Raw genomic sequence first — 18574 nt, forward strand, 5'->3', positions numbered from 1 at the left:
CTCCACACTCGAGGGCTCTGAAGAAATCAATTGAAGAACTGGAACGTTAGATGCAGACAATTGTTAATATTGTCAGTGTTGAAGGAGCTTCTTTTGAAGATTGTGAACCCATCCTGACCCAATGCTTGGACGATATCAAGAATAAAAGGGATGCATTATGGACTGAGCACTGTCAGGGAGGAATCGCTCTCTTGAAGGCAGAATTAGCAACTTTCAGGGAGCTGCAGCGCACCAATTTAGATGCTGAAGTGGAGCCGGCTCTTTCCTTGGCGATAATCTCCAGAGCACATCACCCAGGGACCCTTCGCAAGGACTTGTCTGACAAAAAAGCCCGCATATCATCTTTAAGGAAGCGGCACTCTGCAACATATGCTAAAATCAAAGGTGTTGCTTCTGATATCTGCGGTATCGAAGAGACTATCGCTCGATTAGAGGCCGAGTTGGACCAGAAGAAAGCCCAATTGGCCCATTATGAGGATGTCAGAAAAGAGCTTGAGCATCAAAGTGGCCAAATTTATACAGACTTTTGCCGTACACTGCATGCGGCTGAGCGGATTCGCAAAGACATTGTTGTTGCCGCTCCTGTTGAATCAGAACTCAGAAAGAAGATTGAAGAACAAGTCCAAGCGGCTCACCAGAAGAAACTTTCTACCTTCAAGTCGAGGCTAAAATCTCTCAAGTTAATAAGGCCTGATGTTTAGATATCGTCCAGTTCTTGACTAAGGGATTTTGTATCATTTTCACTTTGTTTGTCATCATTTTGTGTTTAGATTAACAATTTTGAATGAAAATGATATCATTTTGCCTTTTATCGTCTCTTCTGCTGAAACCTGATTCAGAATAATAGAAAATAGAGCTAATGCTATCAAAATTCCCTTTATTATTTATTTAGAACAATTCCATCAAATTACAATCGTCAGAGGTGTAGTGTTAACATGACGAAATACAAGATAGAATTACACTAAGAATAGGCAACCCCCAGCCTGATTTAGATGGGGTCCGAGGGGGCTACATAATTCACGAAAAGTATCTCTTTAGAAACTTCCTATTAATCGGCATCATGAGCCTATCTCCTTCTTGGTTGATAAGGCGATATGCTCCATTCGAATAGACTGATTCTATTACGAAGAGCCCTGCCCATTTAGGATTGAACTTCCCTTTGGTTTTGTGTGTCATCACCATGGGTCGTCTGTTGGCCAACACTAATCGCCCTTCTTGAAAACTCGTTCCTTAACTTTTTTTTTGTAGGCTTTAGAGATATGGGCTTGATATAACTCGATCTGTTGCTGAGTTTGAAGTCGTTTGTCATCTAAGGCTTCAAGTTCTTGCAGACGTCATTGATGTTTTTCTTCTTCTGTTAGCCCGGTTGTAATAGCAACTCTCAGAGAAGGGATCTGAATTTCCAATGGCAATACTGCCTCACAGCCGTATACCAAAGAGAAAGGTGTGGCTCTTGTAGAAGTCCTTACCGTCGTGCGGTAAGCCCATAGACATTCACCGAGTCTTTCATCCCAATCGCGCCGGCTTTTGGAAACAAACTTTTTGAGAAGCTTCACTATGGTTTTGTTAAAAGCTTCTGCAAGACCATTTGCTGGTGGATAATATGCCGTAGATGCAACACTTTGGATTCTAAATTTGTCACAAAATCTTTAAAACCCAAAGCTAACGAATTGTGTCCCGTTGTCGTGAACTATTCATCTCGGGACTCCAAAACGGTAGACGACGTGATGCTTGATGAACTTGATTACACTTGAAGTCTTGACTTCTTTCAACGGGATTACCTCCGCCCATTTGGAGAAATAGTCGGTTACGGTTAGAATGAATAGGTGTCCTTTGGACGTTGGAGGGGAAATCGGTCCGACGATATCCATACCCCACATTTCGAATAGCCAAGTTGCCGTTGTAGGGTGTAAATTCCCTGGTGCTTGGTGGATGAAGTCTCCATGAATTTGGCACGCGTGACAACGTTTAGCATAGTCAACCGCGTCTGAAAACATCTTCGGCCAATAATAGCCGATTCGTCGGAGGCGATCTCCTAATTTAGCTTCGGGCTGATGAGCTCCGCACATTCCGTCGTGAGCTTCCTTAAGGGCCTCTTTTTCTTCCTTCCGGGAGAGGCATCGAAGCAGAACTCCATCATGTGACTTACGGTATAGGACTTGAGAGACTGCGTCGTAATAGAATCAGAGGGCCTTTCGTTTGATAGAGGCCGCTTCCTTAGGGTCATCTGGCAGAATTCTATATACGGCATAGTCGATGTACGGGAATCGCCAATCCCTAGATTCGAACTCCATAAATATTGTACAGACTTCTCCTGACGTCGTCTCGTCTAGGTTTTCCTCCATAGGGATCTTGGAAGAGCATAGTTTCCGTCCTGCGACTGGAATCGTTGTTTCAGCTCCCGGTGGCAATGCTAATGAAGTTGCCAAGGAGGCTAGAGCACCTGCATAAGCATTCTGAGCTCGCGGTACATATTCGATAAAGAATCCTTCGAACTTTTGAGCTTGCTTTAGTACTGCGAAGTAATATGGGATCAAATCCTCATGACGTACTTCGTATTCTCCTCAGACTTGATTAACGATGAGCTGAGAGTCACCATAAGCCTCAAGGTGCTGAACATTTAGTTCTTCAGCAAATTGCATTCCTAATAGCAAAACATTATACTCGGCTACATTGTTGGTGCAAGGTTCGATTAAGGAGAATCCTCTTGGGATTACGTGGCCGTTTGGAGAGATTAGCACTACTCCTACTCCCGCGGTAACTGCTCCATGAGGGTTTGTTCTGGATGCACCGTCGAACAATAACTTCCACACTTGCGTAGCTTCTTGAGTAACACAAGTTTCGGCGACTTCGCCAGGTAATTCTTCATACAACTTAGACTTTCCCGACACTGGATGATCGGCTAAGAAGTCTGCCAGTGCTTGACCCTTGACTGCCTTTTGAGGCATGAACTGCATGTCGTATTGCGACAAAAGAATGGCCCATTTTGCAAGCCAACAATTTAGAGATGGCGGTTTCGTCATCAAAACTCTTAAAGGATTCACCTTAGACGTGAATTGTTTGTCCAACTAGGTAATGTCACATCTTTTGGATTGCGAATACCAAGGCAAGACATTCTTTTTCGACTGGATTATACCGGTGTTCGGCTCCCATCATAGTCCTGCTTAGGTAATAGATGGCTTGTTCTTGATCTTGATCATTGTTCTGAGCTAACAAAGCACCAAGAGAATGATCCATGGCCCTCACATATAACAGGAATGGTTTTCCTGATATTGGGGTCACGAGAACTGGCGGTTGAGTTAAATATCTTTTAATCCCTTCGAATGCTCTTTGACACTCTGCATCCCAAACAAAGGATATTCCTTTCTAAATGAGTTTAGAGAAAGGTTGGCAGCGCCCTGACAGATTCGATATAAATCTTCGAATGTAGGCCAGTCTGCCTTACAAACCTCTGAGCTCTTTGAGATTCTTCGGAGGTGGCATGTCTTGGATGGCACGCACTTTCTCTGGATCAAGAGAGATTCCCTTGGAAGTAACGATAAATCCTAGGAATTTTCCACTTGAAACTCCGAGAAACGATTTTGTCGGATTCATCTTCAGCTGATGTGTTCGCATGATCTCGAACATTGTCTTCAGATCTGCAAGGTGATCATCTTTACATTGGCTCTTTACTGCTATATCATCAACGTAGCATTCGATCATCTTTCGTAGGTGTTCGTGAAAGATCGTGTTCATTGCACGCTGATAAGTTGCACCTACATTTTTCAGGTCGAAGGGCATCACTGTGTAGCAATACACCCCCAGTGGTGTTCTAAAAGCAGTGTGTTTCTCGTCTTCCGGGTGCATCTTGATCTGATTGTATCCGGAAAATCCATCCATAAAAGACATTCTTTCATATCCGCAGGTGTTGTCGATCATGACGTCAGTGATAGGAAGAGGAAACTCATCTTTTGGACAAGCTGCGTTGAGATCGCGAAAATCAATGCATATCCGGACCTTACCGTTTTTCTTGGGTACTGGGACAATGTTGGCTACCCAATCAGGGCGTTGCTCTTCCCTAACAAAACCCGAGTCTATAAGCTTTTTAACTTCTGACTCAATTGATTCCATGATCTCTGGACAAAACCTGCGTTGTTGTTGTTTAACGGGTTTTGCATCCGGATCGATGTTGAGACGGTGCATGGAATCTTTCGGGTCAAGGCCAGGCATATCTTCATAATTCCAAGCGAATACATCTATATATTCTCGAATGAGAGATATAAGGTCCTCTCTCTCAGATGATGGTAGGTTTTCGGCTATGAAGATGGGTTTAGGGTCATGTTCATCTCCCATGTTAACCTGGACCACTTTATCTTCAGTGGGTGGTTCGCGTTGTTCGAATCCCATATCCCACAAGATATTGAGACGTTTGATCCAAGGATCATTGGTTGATTCGATTAACCCTTCATCACCCCCTGCATCTTCGTCTGGATGATTAGTTGAAACCATGTTCACAGTCAAGCTTTTAAAGAAAGGTCCAACACTGACGTCGAACTCGTATGAAGATGTTCCAGATGAATAGTCATGACGCAGGTAATTACTGATTTCATTTTCCGAGGCAGGGGGAGGCGTAATGTAACCCACGCCTCTTCCGGTTTTTTGATAATAGTCCGGAGGTTTTCCTGTAGGAGTGAGAGACATTCGGATCGGGGTTCGTCTTCCTTTCCCGAAGTTCAAGCCCAGTTTCTCATTAAAGTTATACCCCGTTCGTTTCATTAAGTATATAGAATTAAGTTCGTGGTAATGGAATTGGGGAACTCCATCATCTTCCTCTGAACTTCCTCGTTTGAGTTGTTCGGGTTTGACTTTACCAAAACAGATTGGCTTCTGCCCTTTCCTTTTGGATGGGACTTTGAAGAAAGCCTTCTGTGCGTCCTCCACTTCTTCATCTGAAGTGAAGGATGACAGGATTGGCAAAGTGAGCGACACCTCTGTGCACAGTACGTGCCATGGTTGGTACCTGCACTAGAATCATTCTCTATTTGTTCATTTTTAGGAGAGACATCAGACAAGTACGCTAAAATAAAATCTTCATTAATGCACCACTCGCCCTTACTCGGTATATTATTATTATTCTCACCCTGACCCACTACATCAAAGTTTAATTCCCAAGGATAATCTTCATCAGGATCTGGCTTAATGTCAGCTTCATTCCCGCTGTCCACATCTTCTTTCTCCTGGGATTCCAGATAGAAGACGGAGTCGGTATGGAAGTTTTCCACCCCTCGGAAGGGGTATTTTTCTGCGATTAAGGTTTGAACTTCGCCCTCGTTATTGGCGTACTTCATGACTTGATGCAGAGTAAATGGGACAATACGGTTTGCCTATATCCATGGTCGTCCTAGCAAAAGATTGTAAGAGGTGTCCGCATCTATGATGTAGCATGCTACTTCAGACTTAAGATCTCCGATCTAGCATCTGAGCTTGATCTTTCCCAGAGGTCGGGTGCTGTTTGCATTGAACCCAAAGATAGTAGTCTAGGTGGTGTGCAATCGGTGCATAGGAATCCCTAAGACCTGCATGACCCTGTAAGGCATGATGCTGAGTGCTGAGCTTGGGTCAACTTGAACACGAATGATTTCGGAGGATCCAATATACCCTGTGTAGTAAAGTGGTCGGTCATGCTCGTGCTTGACTTGCATATCTTCCTGAGTGAATGATATGCATGGTATACTTCTCGGTGCTTGTAGGCATTGCAGACAAGGTCGACCTTCAGAAGCTTCAGGGATCGGAGTGACTTGAGTAATGAAGCTCTCCGTATTCTTTAAGGCTTCGATCAGAGCTTCTTTGGTAGTTTTGGACAACCTCAGGAGCTCATATAGAGTAATCTTGGCCAACTGAGCCATGACATTGAATTGGAAGGGAGTGCTCGACTCCCCAGATTCTTGGTGGAGATTTTTGTTGAACCGAAGTTCCTTTTGTTTCCCCTTATCAACCGGCTTTTTCAGGATAGAACCCCCAGCGTCTTTGTGCTGTTCCTCAATTTCTTGAGCATTCTGGCCATAATCCCTCAAGTAAGCTTTTCCTGACTGAGTGCAAGGGTTGTCTCCTGGGTATGCTGCCAGGGCAATCCTCTCCTCTTCTGAATCTGTAAGAGGTTTGAGGTGGTCATCATTTTCAGTAATGGAGGGGCTAATCATGTTGGAAGACTTAGCCTTGCCTCCCTTCTTTTTGGACGAGGTGTTCGTCCATTCTTGATCTCTTAGCAGATCAGGGTGGACCCACATGATTTCTCCTTTTGGGGTAGTGAGGGGTACCAACCCCCTGTCTTTTTGACTATGCAAGTCGACATTCTTCAAGTGCATTTCTCTCTTGCGAATGGGGACAACGCCGTTTGCAGTTACCACCGGGGGAAAGTCACCAAATTAGACCGCTATCATATTGGTGGATACGGTCTTCTGCTCAGGTTTCAAGGTGAGCACATTGGCATTTACCAAATTCTGCAAGATGTCTTTGAAGACATAGCATTTTTTGGTAGGATGTCCAAGGAATCTGTGGTAACGACAATAATTAGGGTCATCCACTTTCCATGCTTCATCCGGCTTCCTGATCTCAGGCAATTGTAGCTTGTTGTTCTTTCGAAGCAACTGGAATAAGGTATCCACATGCTCCTCTTTAAATGAATATTGCTTGGGCGCTCTTTGTTGATTGGACGCCTTGCCTTGTTTATTAGGCGGTGGTACTCACGTGTAGTCAGCTGCTAAAGTCTCCTTTCCCTTAGACCACTGGGCGTTGTTCTGGTTGCGTTGCTGCTGCGGCTTGGGTTGCGGCTCTTCTTCAGCTTTGACTCGCGCTACTATCTCTTCAGCTTGTTCTCCTTGTGAAACTAGTTGTCTCCAGGAGCGACACTCTGCTACCCCCATCTGAGCAAGGAGTTGGGTCTGCAAGTTGTGCCTGCAAGTTTCAACCAAAGTTGATTGGGTCATACCTGAGGGGCATCGCAATGCCATGCTGCGGAATCTTTCCACATAGGCCTTGATGGACTCTCCTTTCCTTTGCTTAGTGGCGAGAAGAGTTGGGACTGAGACCTCTGTATCGTCCTCAAAGAACCTGGCCAAGAACATCCTTTCCAGGTCTACCCATTTCTGGATGGATCCGGCAGGCAGTTTCATGAACCATTCGAAAGCGACACCTTTAAGGGTACCGATGAATAGCCTGGTCAGGATGGCGTCATTCGCTACCACATCTCCAGTTTGGGATTTGAAGTAGTAGATGTGCTGATTCGGCGATCCTGTACCATCGAACGGTTGTAAGGTAGGGGCCTTAAACTTCGGTGGGTACGGAGCTGTATCTCACTTGGCAGGGTAAGGCTGCACTACTCCTTCTTCACGGAGCTCACTTCTGTTGGCGATTGCATTGAGGCGAGCTTCCAGTTCATCCATTTTGGTGGACTGAGGATAAAGCTCTTTTTCTATCTCCTTCTCATTGTCAGAAGAAGAATCCAAGTTGTGAGTCTCACGATCTGAGTGTTCGTTCGCCTTTTGCTTTCCCTTTGACATAGTTCTCCGGGAAGACTCGGGTTTTTGCCCCTTTTCAGCGAGAAGCGCCTTTTGCTTTCCCTTTGACATAGTTCTCCGGGAAGACTCGGGTTTTTGCCCCTTTTCAGCGAGAAGTTGGGCCAGCATATCCTTTAGTTGGAGAAGTGTCTCCTGTTGCGCCTGGAGCATGACATGATGTTCGTCCACCCTTTTGGCTATGTCTTCATGGTTCCCAGTCGTGTAAGCGGAGACCTCGCGTGCGACAACAGAACTTGAAGATTGAGATTCGGCGACTGCCAAATTTTCATCGTCGGAAATGACCCCCTTGGCCAATCTTTGATAATCAACCAGACGGATAGCTCCTGTTCGAGTCCGAGTATTCCGATATACTCCTTCGAACTGGTCACAAATTTCCCTAACAGTTGGGGAATGACTTCTTCGAACTGGTCACAAATTTCCCTAACAGTTGGGGAATGACTTTTTTGTGACTCATCGGAATCAGTATGCGAGGCTTTTCCTCTGCCGATCATGTTGATGGTGACTTCAGAGTATTCCGCTTCAGCTGTCTTCTTTTTGTATCGGCGTTGTCGTTTGGCAGGTCTAACAACGTTCATCAACCTGTCGAATACAGACTGCCGAGGTGTGGATGCGCAACAATGGCATTCAGACAAGACTGCAGATATAAGCCTCTCACATTGACATGAGTGAGATGCTTGTGCTATTGGTTTTCCTCTCGACAATAATTCCCGCAGATCAGGAACTTGGGAGGAGACTTTCCCCGGGCACGGAGGTGGAGATGGAACCCCCTGCCCTTGGGTGGGTGAGATTGGTTCATGTCGAACGTGGATTTTGAAGCCACGCTGACTTTTCTAAACTTGGCGGACCTCTTGAAAATCGCGTTCTTGAGAAATAACGCGAGGGTCGCGTTGAGATTTGTAAACATTAGGCCGAGGCCTACGTTTAAATAATGAAACAGACCTCTGAGGGTCATGTTTTGTTTGAACGCGCCCCTGAGAGTCGCGTTTGGTTGGTGAAACAGACCTCTGAGGGTCATGTTTTGTTTGAAAGCGCCCCTGAGGGTCGCGTTTAGTTGGTGAAACGGACTCCTGAGAGTCATGTTTCGTTTGAACGCGCACCTGAGGGTCGCGTTTGGTTTTGACAGCTCCCTTCTGAGGGCTGTGTTTTGAAGGAACAACGCGCCACTCAGGGTCGCGTTTCAGCTGTATAAGACGAGGCTCATTGTTTGCGGAGAAAGTTGTTGTATTCATTGCTGTATTCATTACAACTTCAGTCGTTACAATGAAACAAAAAAAGATTGTCTTTTTATAAGACTCTTACACAATGAAAACAAAAATTACAACTCTCTTCAAAACAAACGCAAGATCCTGTTTTGCGGTCTCTTGCTTACGTGGGTCTTTTGCCTGTGACGGGGACGTCAATATCCGTGGACCACCTGGCACTCAGATCTGTTCCAAAAAATCGGACAGAGCTTCGTCGATCCGCGTGAGATCTAGAAGCCTGAAGCATCTATCTCGGCTAAAACGAGATATCTGCTCTTCTTAGTGATTACCGGCGAAGGGTAATACTAAGGAAAGGGGGAGACGGGTGATGAAGACTCTGATGAAGACCTCTCCTCTGTTGAAGCGCTCGACCACTCTTCACTGCAGCAGGGCTTCGCCAACTTCTCCAAAAATCCAGATCTACAAAAATGAGGCAATGGGTGGCTATTTATAGGCCATGGGGAGCATCTAGGGGGCCTAGACACCCCTGGGGTGTCTAGGCTTTTGCTAGACACCCCTTGGGTGTCTAGGCTTTTCCTAGACACCCCTGGGGTGTTTCGACTTTCCCGAGACACCCCGGGTGTCCCAACTCAGCCTGAGACGCTCCGTTGCGTATGTTTGATTGTTTTCCCCGTAACTTCTTCGTCCGAACTCGGATTTGAGTGATTCTAAGTGCGTTGGATGCTTGACGAAAAGTTCGATCCTCTCTGGTGGTTGGATTATCTGTAGAGTGATCGATACATGAAGGGCATTGTCCTTTTTGTGACCATTGTCGGGTTTCCGATTGGCCCGGGTCTTCGTTGTTCCGAAATCCTATCAGCTGACGTAGTTTGTCGATTCACTTCAATCGTTTGTCGACGTTAATTGGACTCCTGTGGATCGGATAAGGATGTTCATCATCACTCTTTAACACTGAACCGTTCGTGGAGACCTATAGGCAGTTTTCGATGCCTACAGATACCCCCTCCAAAGCGTTCCGGACTCGTTTCTTTTATAGAAGAGGCTGGAATACTTTGGATGTGATTGGTCTAGCCTTCAGTCGGTGTAAGGACCTGTAGTTAGCTTTAACTCTTGGCTCCTTCGATTTTCGGTCTATTCGATGCTTTGACGAATAGCCGAAGTTCTTTCGGCACTGCGTTTATTGCTTGGCCGTCGTCAGGGTCTCGAGTCTGCAGCTGATGAGTTGAGTTTGGCTCGTGTCATTGAGTTGACTTTGAACTACCTCCGTCACATTGTGTTGACTTAGGGTTTCGGATCACCGTGTATTGACTTTTTGTCGCAACGCGTTGACTGGCGTTGACCTAGGGTTACTCGTTGACCGGCATGGACCCTAGGGTTTTGGATCGTCAAACGTTGATGTTGGTTGCAACGCGTTGACTGGCGTTGACCTAGGGTTACGCGTTGACCGGCGTTGACCCTTAGGGTTTCTAATTGTCGAACGTTGACTTGTGTTGCAACGCGTTGACTGGCGTTGACCTAGGGTTACGCGTTGACTGGCGTTGACCCTAGGGTTTCGAATCGTCAAACGTTGACTCTGATCACAACGCGTTGACTGGCGTTGACCTAGGGTTACGCGTTGTCCGGCGTTAACCCTAGGGTTTCGAATGTCGTTGGATGCTCAAATCACGAGACCAACTAATGAAGCTGATGCGTCAGTGACTCTCGTATTTATAGGATTTTTGGCAAACCCTCAGCCATCAACGGGTTTGATAAGCCTTTACCGACTACCGTTTGAGTCGAGCTAGCATGCGGATTGTTCAAGTCCGTTCCGCATGTGACGTTAAGCTAAAAGAGTTAATTTTTGGCTAACCCCTAGCCTTCAACGGATTTGATTAGCCTTTACCGACTACCGTTTGAGGCGGGCTAGCATGCGGATTATCTAAATCCGTTCCGCATGTGACGTTGTGCTAAAGGAATGAACTCCCTTAGACTTGATGCTACAACTTTGAATATGTAGACTTCACCATTGTTATGGGAATAGGTTACCCAGCAACGTGTTTTAGATGCTGACTTATCCCTACTTAAGCTTCAGGATAAAATTCCCAAAGTTTAGACCTTGGTGTCTTTTTCAATCGGTGAAAGACTAAACCGGCAACGCGTGTTAGACGCTGGCTTATCCCTACTTAGGCTTCGGGATAAAATTCCCCAGACTGGAATTCTGGTGTCTTCTTTAATCGGTGAAAGACTAAACCGGCAACGCGTGTTAGGCGTTAACTTATCCCTACTTAGGATTCGGGATAAAATTCCCCGTGCACCAAGTGCCCGGATTGGAAGTTGAGAATTGTATCTTTTTTAAGAGCAAAGACAGACTAGGAAATGGGAGAGGAAGAATTTTATATTCTATCTCCCGACACTGAAGAAGAATTTTATATTCTATCTTTAGCTGGAAAGGAGACTCGAGGTGGGATCTCCACCCCCAGAATCCGGAAAGGTGAAACTGAGAGTGGGATCTCCACTCTGAGAATCGAAAAGATTCGGATAACCCTAACTGTCGGAAGGTTTGATTACCGAACTAAAGATGAATTTCTCGTTTATCGAGAGTGAATTGTGGTTTTGGTCCTAACTGTAGGAAGGTTTGACCAAGCAGGAGTTTGAGATGACCCTAACTGTAGGAAGGTTTGATCGCTCGATCTGTGGACCTCTCGTCCATTGGGGGAATCGAGAGGAGAATTTTGGTTGTGGTCCTAACTGTAGGAAGGTTTGACCAATTGGGAGGTTTGAGATGATCCTAACTGTAGGAAGGTTTGATCGCTCGATCTGTGGACCTCTCGTTCATTGGGGGAATCGAGAGGGGATTTTGACTGTGGTCCTAACTGTAAGAAGGTTTGACCAAGTGGGTACTTTACGTCCAGACTCTAACAGAGAGAGTGTTGAGTGCACAGACGCGGTGAGAATTTGAATGGGATTAAACTTGATCGAATTTAACGGTCCCACCGTCAATTAGTCTGATCGGTGAGAGATTTAGTGTTCATCACTTTGTTCATATCGATCGGGTTATCCCTAAGAATATTAACATTCTTTTGGGAACTTCCCGTCAAAAGTGGGAAACAATTTAGACTCATATACCTATTAGAGTATGCAGGGAGCAGTTTAACCTCTTGCACCTGTTGGAGGATTGAGAAACAGTTTATACTCGTATACTCTTTGGAGTTTAGAGGGGGATTTTGGTTGTGGTCCTAACTGTAGGAAGGTTTGACCTGAAAGCAAAGGGAGTGGAGTACAAGTAGCAGTAGAAATACTGGTTTGTACTGGCCACTCGATGAAGGGTTTTGACGTTAAGTAATCAGGACTTAACCCGTCAAGCTTTGGAAATTGCCATGAATTGGCGGATAGAAAATTTTGTGGACCCACCGTCAATTGACTTGATCTGTGGGGGATTTTTGTGAGGAAAGATTAATCTGTCAAAAGGATCGAATCTCGTCTCAACAAGATAACTCATGAGAATTAGTGAATTTGATAACAATAATGGAAAACATTCCAACCTTTAGAGTTTAAATGTGGATGTTTTACTTATCACTTTTATAGTGATTGGGTTATCCCTAAGAATATCACTCGTGGTATTCTTTCAAGAACTTCCCGATACTTGAATAATCCACCCCCAGCTTCCCTTGTGGAACTGGGTCCGACATTGTACTTAGTTACATGACCGGGTTATCCTTAAGAATATTACATATAAAAATTCTCCAGGAACTTCCCGTGAAAGAAATGAAACAGTTTAGACTCATATACAAGTTGGAGTATCAGGGAGCAGTTTAACCTCTTATACCGGTCGGAGGATTAAGAAGCAGCTTATACTCATATACTCTTTGGAGTCTTGAGAAGTAGTTTATACTCGTATACTCTTCGGAGTGTTGTTTTGACTTAATTGAGCGATATAACGCCGGCTTCAACCAAGGTCTGAATGCTATTCTTGAGAGCAAAGCAATCCTTGGTGGGATGAACGACTCTCCTGTGGTATGCACAGTACTTTGTCGTTCTCCTCGCACCTTCAAGTCCTTCCAGGTCTTTGGCGGTGCCATTCCCATGGCTTCAAGGATGTCCAATGAAAGATTATTATGACAGGTCTCGAGGATGAAATCATCGCTGACCGGATCCCTGCAATTCATTGCTTTATTTCGGAACCTCTTCACGAAGTTTTCGACTGTCTCACCATTCTTCTGCTTCTCATCAAACAGAGTGCCGATTGAGACCTCGGTGTCGTCGTCGAAGAAATTGGTCAGAAACATATCCTTCATGTCGTCCCAACTGCTGACACTCCCTGGCTTGAGGCGATGATACCAATCGAAGGCCGCTCCGCGAAGAGTGCCAACGAATGACCGAAGGGTGCCGACGAATGACCGAACCATCAAGGCGTCATTGCCGGAGATCGTGCCCAAGTGGGACTTGAAGTATATTAGGTGTTGGGTAGGGGAACCCTTTCCGTCGAACGGCGTGAAGTTGATCAGGTTGAACTTTGCCGGATATGGAATTGATTCCCACTCCCTTGGGTATGGTATGCCGGACCTTTTCACTTCTTGAGCATTCATCAACGCATTGATTTTGCTCTCCAAGTCCTTCATCTTTTTTTCTTTACTCGTACCTGTCTTCGAGTGGCTTCGGGGAGAGGTGACGTGGTCCTCTTTTGCATTATCATCCACGGGACCGCTTCCATTGTCGTTGTTGACGGGAGGGATGTTCATATTGGCATTATCCTCTTCCCGTTCATTCTCCTCTTGATTCGGATTATTACGACGACTGGGTTCTCCTTGATGAGTTGTCAGTGCCGCGATTTGCTGGTCATGCATCTCTCTCATTTGCTGCATGGCCATCTCCATCTCGAATTTGAAACTTTCCTTCTGCCTAGCCAGGGCATCTTCAAGCATCTTGGTTACTTGTTCGGCGCTTATCATGAGTACCTCGCGGGGTTGTCCCTCGCTGGATACCGTGTTGTCTGATGCAATCGTGGAGCGGGCATCTGATCCTTCGTCTTCTGACGGTAATCTCGTCCGAACCCTACTATAAGTTCCTCGTGTAATGGTTCCAGACTGTAGATGAGTTAAATACCAGGGTACTAGCGGAGTTGACTCGGGATTATCCCATGTCGATGCCCTTTTGCTGGTCATATTAGTGGTGACCTTCGGAAATTCTCCGTCCTCGGCTATCCTTCTTCTTCGTCGGAAACGCCTAAGCTTAGTCTCAGACGTTCCAGTGGAAATTCTCTTGAACACCGAAACTCTCCTTGGGGCTTCAGAGCAACAGCATTCTGATAACACCGCCCTGATTATGTTGGCACACGGACAGTGAGGTTCCGTGTCTCGTGCGCCTCGCTTCCAAGACTTACTCGCACCCCCAGCTCTATAGTACAACTCATCAGTTTGATAACTGGAGCAACCTATAGAGTGTTGGCATGATTTCCGAGGTATAACACCATCATCATAAGACGAATATGCTTCCTTCTGGGGATATGACGCTTTATTAGCGTTCTCAAAAGTCACTCGTTCCAGTCTGTGCTTTTGTGAGCGTAAAAACTTAACGGACTCTTGAATTTCGACACGCAACCCGATGCGGTCGGCAATAGGGGTTTTCCCTTTGTTATTTTCCTTGGTGGAATTAGAACGACCCCCAGTCGGGTTTATCATTTGGGGACCTTTCAACGGACCCAATCGCTCTTTGATAGGTACTTTACCTCGATTCCCCGGTAAGGGACCGAGGCGACCTTTCAAAGGGACCCTGGATGTTGAAAGATCCGTGTTCTTACCTGACTCCGCCGGAGGTTCGGGGGCAAGGGGAACGGGACCTGGATTTGGTGAAGGTTGGGCAGCAACATCTTCAGCTCTCGTCTTAGGCGCTGGCTTTGTCTTTAGCACCCATACCTGCTTGAGCTTTGACGGGTTCTTAACCGTCTCTTCTTTCTGCATCTCCTCCGCTTTCTGTAGGAGAGCTCGGGTATGCGCAAGCAGTGCGCGGTGCTTCTTGATTCGCTCTTTGAGGGTTGAGCGAGTCCTCGTGACACGAACCCATTCGTTCGTTTCTGCCTTGGAGGAGGAGTTGGTTACATACCGTTGTTGCTCTTGGCACTGTCTGGATTTGAGATCTTCATTGTAACGGATCCCGTCCATCGGCTCCAAAGCCTTGGCCAGCTGACGAGCAAGGCGTTGACGCCGTCTTTGGCGCGTCCTCTTTGACACAGCTAGAGCACCTTCAGTAGCCATCTTCTTGGCGGAGGAGAAGCCTAGATCTGCGATCTCGACCACGTTGGACGACGCGGGGACGCCACGTGGTGCGAGTGCAGCGACGGCAAGGGGATCTTGGGTCTTTGAGCCGAGAGTCCCGCGAAGGTTTCTGGAAGAGGATGCCTTCCTGCGCCTGTTCGGAGAGGCGGATCTGGAGGAGGAGGAAGAGAGGTACTCTTCAAACTTTTGCTGATCGAACTCGTATTCGATCTCTTCATTCACCCGGATCTTGAATGCCGGTTGCGTCACGACGGCCTCGGCAGCGAGGCCGTTGGCTCCCACTGTGGTCGCCAGCTTGTTTGCGTCGAAAATTGTTGTATTCATTGCTGTATTCATTACAACTTTAGTCGTTACAATGAAAATAAAAAGATTGTCTTTTTATAAGACCTTTTACACAATGAAAACAAAAGGGTTACAACTCTTGTCAAAACAAACGCAAGATCCTGTTTTGCGGTCTCTTGCTTGCGTGGGTCTTTTGCCTGTGACGGGGACGTCAATATCCGTGGACCACCTGGCACTCAGATCTGTTCTGAAAAATCGGACAGAGCTTCGTCGATCCGCGTGAGATCTAGAAGCCTGAAGCGTCTATCTCGGCTAAAACGAGATATCTGCTCTTCTTAGTGATTACCGGCGAAGGGTAATACTAAGGAAAGGGGGAGACGGGTGATGAAGACTCTGATGAAGACCTCTCCTCTGTTGAAGCGCTCGACCACTCTTCACTGCAGCAGGGCTTCGCCAACTTCTCCAAAAATCCAGATCTACAAAAATGAGGCAATGGGTGGCTATTTATAGGCCATGGGGAGCATCTAGGGGGCCTAGACACCCCTGGGTGTCTCGGTTTGGCCGAGACACCCTTGGGGTGTCAAGGCTTTTCCTAGACACCCCTGGGGTGTTTCGACTTTCCCGAGACACCCCGGGTGTCCCAACTCAGCCTGAGACGCTCCGTTGCGTATGTTTGATTGTTTTCCCCGTAACTTCTTCGTCCGAACTCGGATTTGAGTGATTCCAAGTGCGTTGGATGCTTGACGAAGAGTTCGATCCGCTCTGGTGGTTGGATTATCTGTAAAGTGATCGAGACATAAAGGGCATTGTCCTTTTTGTGACCATTGCCGGGTTTTCGATTGGCCCGGGTCTTCGTTGTTCCGAAATCCTATCAGCTCACGTAGTTCGTCGATTCACTTTAATCGTTTGTCGACGTCAATTGGACTCCTATGGATCGGATAGTGATGTTCATCGTCACTCTTTAACACTGAACCGTTCGTGGAGACCTATAGGTAGTTTTCGATGCCTACACTCATAGTCGGGCTCGTTGCCGCGAAGTGAGCGTTCTTCCTTGGGAACGCTAGGTTCAGGAAAATTTTCAGAAACACAGTCCTCGCGTTGGGCCATCATTCGGCTTTCACGCAAGTGTGCTCGATGTATGGATCTTCTTCGTCTGCGAGCGACGTTCTTCTTGGCTTGTTTCAAAGCCTTAGCAGCAGCGTCGTTGACGCTCATGGAACTCGTCTCCTCCAGAGGCCGTTTGTGTCCCGAAGCATGTTTGGCGTACGTGGAGGTGGGATCTTCAGCTAGCAGAGCTAGTTTGAGTTCCTGGCCGAAGGAGAGGGCTTTCTTCGGCACTTCAACAACAAAATTGATCTCCTTGGATATCTTGCGGACACCATGCTTAGCCTTGGGGCTATGCGATCCAGAGGATAAGGCTTCCTCATATTTAGCTTGATCAAACTCCATGACGAGAGTTTCTACGGTGGTTCCCATGAGGTGGACGTCGGACTGCGCCACCACTTCTTCGTCGGAAAAGCTAGTCCCCAGCGGAGTCGCCATCTTTTGTATGTAGAGAAAATTGCAAAGAAAAGAACAAAAATTTGATTACAAAAGAGAAGAGAACGAATTTGATTCTCTCCTTTGTTTAAAACTGGGTTCTTCTCGGTAGTGATGGAATGCCTCCTTCGATTGCTCACGTCGAATTTGCTCTCCGTTGACGATCCAACCGTCTTTTATCTCGTGGGAACGATGAACTTCTTAGGAAAGTTTAATGGGTAACTCTGAATGAGTTTAAGAACTCTGAACGAGTTAGAACTCTGTTGGGAGAGTTGTTAGAATAGAAAATTCGGTTAATGACCAAGCTGATATTCTGTTGTTGAAAAACCCTTTCAGATTTGATCTTCTGAATTTGATTCAAAAATCCTATCTCCAAGGATTTTACTGCTGCTGCTGCTGTTGAATCGCCGAACCTGAGTGGTTGAGATCCTGAAGAACTAACTTGCTGCTTCTTCGTTCCAAAAAGCCAGCCCCTAACTCAGTTGAGTTTATTGAGATTTTATAGGTGGATAAGAGGTTGTAACTGCCCTCTAAATCTGCTCCTGAGTGGGCGTGATTTCCTCAGATCGTGGGGAAACAGTTCTGAAACCGTTCGGCTCGTAATCGAATGAGTCAAGCGCCTAATCTGGCGTTCAGAACCCAACATCGCCTTTTAGAATTGAGACGCGGGGTTGGGTGTTGGCTGAACATCATTGAACACGAGGGTCGCTCGCGTTTTGGTTTGTTGTAGTTTGGGAACGCGGGGGTCGGTGTTGGTTGAACCCCTACGAACGCGAGGGTCGCTCACGTTTAGCTTGTGCTTGGAAACGTGGGGGTCGCCTGCACTTCCAGAATTGTAACGCGGGGATGACATCCGCGTTTTAGAAGGAGCTAGTTGACTTGTAACTTTTTCTGTAAAGCGTTGCAAGGACCGTTGTTCAGTAATCCTAGCTTTAGCTGTAGTAGAGTATGAAAGTCATCAGATTGTAACCTTCACTGTAGATTATGAACACTGCTGAATAGAGTTTTCATCAGTTGACGGAAGTGTTGTTGAATTGTAACTCTTTTCGATCTATGTGAAAAGTCCTCGATTTGCAGCTTTCGATTGTCGGCGCGAAAGATATTTGATTGTAGCTTTCGTTGTAGGAACTTGACGGGAATCAACATCCATAGTGTATTTAGATGAATATTTGCCCACAGCTCTCTACCAAGCAACTTGCCAACTACGTCCAACCTTTTATTTCTGAAATCATTACACTGCTCATCAGCATCTCTAATAGTTGCTAATATAATATTAGTCATGTTGTTGTCGCAACCATCAAGATCAATCATCTCAGAAATGAGGCCGTGTTTGTAGCATATGCAGAGTTGCAGATACAACGATTAGAAAGTCGTTTGATTGTGACTTCCATTGTCGGAGCTTGATAGGGATCAGCTATCCATTATGATTTTTAGACAGCCTACAGACCAGCTCACCCCTCAGTTGCTTTTGGGGTTTCATGATAAAAGCTGGGTTTGCAGAAGATGATTCCTCCCCCCTTCAAATTCTTCAGAGGAATCTTTAGAGGGAGATCTATAAGAGTCGCTTGTGTCTTGTCAATCTTAGTAGGAAGGACCCTAGATATATCGGCCACCTAGAGCGAGGACGACTCGTGGAGATTGATCATCTCCCATGATCGCACATAAGAGTAGATCTTCTTGAGCTATTTCCCCTCCTCAGTCAAGAGTATACAAGCCTTAGCATGTCCTTCTTGATCTCCGGCCA

This window comes from Asparagus officinalis, chromosome 3 (assembly GCF_001876935.1).
Source record: "Asparagus officinalis chromosome 3, Aspof.V1, whole genome shotgun sequence".
NCBI classification, from domain to species: domain Eukaryota; kingdom Viridiplantae; phylum Streptophyta; class Magnoliopsida; order Asparagales; family Asparagaceae; genus Asparagus; species Asparagus officinalis.